At 37.1% G+C, this 3,707-nt stretch overlaps 1 pseudogene; it reads right to left on the bottom strand.

Annotated features, from left to right (window-relative positions):
• Positions 1-978: 978 nt before the first annotated feature.
• On the bottom strand, positions 979-1,893 carry LOC124077558 (COMM domain-containing protein 2-like; annotated as a pseudogene).
• Between the last annotated feature and the right edge of the window lie 1,814 nt (positions 1,894-3,707).

The raw sequence follows: 3,707 nt of genomic DNA, 5'->3' as shown, positions 1-3,707 counted from the left end.
TGAGAGGTCTCCAGGTTTTTGCTGCTCTGAACCTCATTGCTACAAGCTTCAGGCACAGGCCTCCCTTGTGTGGGACTGTCCCCGGTATACGTGCTGGGAATGTGGCTGCTGGTCACAGGGCATATGAGAGGTCAGCCCAGGGATCACACCCAGCTCTCTTCCTAGAAGCAGCAACAGTTGCTACAAGTGCCGATCACATGTGAGATGCCCTTGGTCTAGTCTCCTTGGAGGTGTCCAGGCACTTTCTCACGGTCTCTTAGCTGTTGGCAATAAAACCTTCAGAAGCTTTTTCATTATGAGGTCTATATTTATTGTTATTGATAATGTTACATTCCTTTTCTGTGTTTGATAGTCATTTGTATTCCTTTTTAAAATTTCTGGTCATATATTTTGGTCATTTTTAACTAGATTAATTATATTTTTCTTACCAATTTGTAGGTTATCTTTACATATTTTTAATTTTCAAGTGTGTTAATTATATTGAAACTCTATCAGTTATATTGAAAATATATTCTTAAATTTCTAAACATTTTTAGTTTAAGACATCATTTTTCCCTGGATAATCAAGCATTGATTACATTATTCTTGTATCCATTATTTACAAATGTAAATGACAGTGTGTCTCTTAGTTGCTTTGGGTATATGGGAAAAATTAATCCTTGTGAAAATATTATTAACAATCACACAAAATTGAGTACTACTTAAGTCAATGAACCATAAGTCAAACTTCAGCAATATGGTAAAAACTACTTATCTTTACATTCAAAGAAAAATGCATGAACTTCCTATAACAATATGGGCATATAATTTAAAAAACTCATACTCACTTTACATTATTCTGTAGCTAGTAACATCATGAGATGCTTTTAAAAGTCAGAAATATTGTACTATTTATAAATACTCTGAATAGGAAAGGAATTAGCTGTAAATTTTATTCTCAAAATTGATCAATAAGGAGGAAAATACTAGTTAAGCAGACAAAAATGTACCAAAACAGGGTATTACTCATATATACAGAAGATATGAACAGTATAGATTTATTTCTAGTTGATTCAATCCTATTTACACATTTAAAATACAAAATTACATTTCAATCTGTCAAGAAGCTGACCACATTTAGCACCAGAAAAGGAACTTGACTTGAGCTTCTGATCATGACCTCAATATCCTGGAATAGGAAAAGGAATTTCATGGAATCTAGATGCATTTATCAACACCAATTAATAAAAATTAATTCTGAAAAGTAATTCCTGAATTTCATCCATTCACAAATGAGTCAAAGGCATTAGGACCTTAACACTTGGTACTACTTGATGTTGTGAACTACTCTCCTACAGTGGTTTGTTTTCATCTCCTCCAAGGATTGTTACAGTTGCTGAACTAAATGAAGTAGGGTGGCTGAGTCTGTCTGCAGAACTTTGGTGTTGTGGTCTCCATTCTGATTTAGGTGTAGTTTTATAGTCACTGCTGGCTTAATCTGTTGCCTGAGACTTCTGCTTGCAAGTTGTACATGTAGTCGCCACTCAAGGCTGTGGTAACTGGGAAGGCTGGGTGCCAATTCACCCAGAATCGTCCTGATCTCTTTTCTGTTGTCCAGGTAAAGCTGAAGCAATAATTTGCTCAGTTCTTCAGAGAATCCCAGAACAAAAACAGAGTCTTGGAAATCCACTTCAGAAATCATGAGCTTGGAGCTCTCGGTGAGCAGGTAGGTCAACCCTTCTACACCATGCTGGACAGTGTTGCTGCTCACGTTGAGCTTCCTGGCGGCGCCCTCGTAGACCTTGGGGATGGTCCCTGGCCTCAGGAACTCCACCCGGATCCACTCAAACTCCACTACCACTTCGGCAGGAAGGCCAGGTGCTCCTTAGGCTCTTCCGACAAGTCCAGCAGCATCTTCGCTGGGCACTCTTTTTCAGTCCGCAGCACCCTGGTCTTCCTGTTTAAGACATCTTTGGACATACAGATGTCTTTAATGTTTTTAAAAAATATTTTTTAGTTATAGTTGGAAACAATACTTTTATTTTATTTATTTATTTTTATGTGATGCTGACAATCAAACCCAGCACCTTGCACATGGTAGGCAAGCACTCCACCACCGAGCTCCAGCCCCAACCCCAGATGTTTTTAATTTTATGTGCTCAAATTAATAATCTTTTCTCATGTGATCATGTGTTTTCATGTGTTTTAAAAGCTATCTGCAATATTTTCCACTAATCATTTTAAAATTTCCTTTTAAAATATTAACATGGTTAATATATCTAGAATTGACCATGCATATGGAATGATGTAGGAATGCAAGTGTGTATTTTATTTGTGGAATGTCAATTCTCCAGTCCCATTTGTTAAGTAATTATCTCTTTTCCTACTTCTCTATGATGCCATCTCCATCGTGAATCCAAGTTGTCCATGTGGACAGTTCTGTTTCTGGGATTCTTAAGAATGTGTTGATAAACTTGTGTTTTTATTCTATTGATAAATGATTCTTGCTACATTGGTTGAGAATGTTTCCTTCCACTACAGAGTAAAAAGAAAAAATATGATCATAAGACATCCACTTTTATAGAAGGGTAATAATAGTAACCTGTGTGATAGAGCTTTCCTTGGGAAGAATATATGTTGGACATAATTTTCTTTAATGTGGGAGTATCAGAACACTGCTTATAGAACCCACTCAACACTAAGTAGCCATGAAGCAGAGACCTGTCCCCCACCGACGGACAGCTCTCTTTCTTTCATGACATCTATTCTGACCCTATGAAAAGTCTACCCAAGTAAAATAATTACCACTTACTCAGTATTGTAAAGAGAGTTGTGAGAGACTCTGCGTCTAATAGAAGAAAAAAAAGAATAGGCCTTAATCTTCATCATGTGGGATTAGGCCCCAACTTCCTTAATAAGACTCTTACTGTACAAGAATTAAAACCAATAATCAATAAATGGGATGGAATCAAACTAAAAAGTTTCTTTTCAGCAAAAGAAACAATCTGTTAGGTGAACAGAGAGCCTACATCCTGGGAGCAAATCTTTACACCTCACATATCAGATAGTGCACTAATCTCTAGGGTACATAAAGAACTCAAAAAGCTAAACACTGAAAAACAAATAACCCAAACAAATGGGCTAAGGACCTGAACAGACACTTTTCAGAAGAGGATATACAATCAATCAATAAATATAAGAAAAAAATGCTCATCATCTCTAGCAATCAGAAAAATGCAAATCAAAACCACTCTAAGATATCATCTCACTCCAGTCAGAATGGCAGCTATTATGAAGACAAACAACAATAAGTGTTGGTGAGGATGTGGGGAAAAAGGTACACTCATACATTGCTGGTGGGACTGCAAATTGGTGCAGCCAATACAGAAAACAGTATGGAGGTATGGAACCACCATTTGACCCAGCTATTCCTCTCCTCGGACTATATCCAAAGGACTTAAAAACAGCATACTACAGGGACACAGCCACATCAATGTTTATAGCAGCACAATTCACAATAGCTAAAGGAGGGGAAGGCAGGGATGTGGGGATAGGAAAGATAGTAGAATGAAATAGACATGAGCCAACCTAGATGTCCTTCAGTGGATGAATGGATAAAAAAATGTGGCATATATACACAATGGAATTTTACTCAGCATTAAAAAAGAACAAAACCATGGCATTTGCATGTAAATGGATGGCACTGGAGAAGATAATGCTAAGTGAAG

Source organism: Marmota monax, unplaced genomic scaffold (genome assembly GCF_021218885.2).
Source record: "Marmota monax isolate L192 unplaced genomic scaffold, Marmota_monax_Labrador192_F-V1.1 WCK01_AAM20220418_F8-fsc00108, whole genome shotgun sequence".
NCBI lineage: Eukaryota > Metazoa > Chordata > Mammalia > Rodentia > Sciuridae > Marmota > Marmota monax.
Note: the sequence above shows the minus strand (reverse complement) of the source record. Positions and strands in the feature narration are given on the sequence as shown.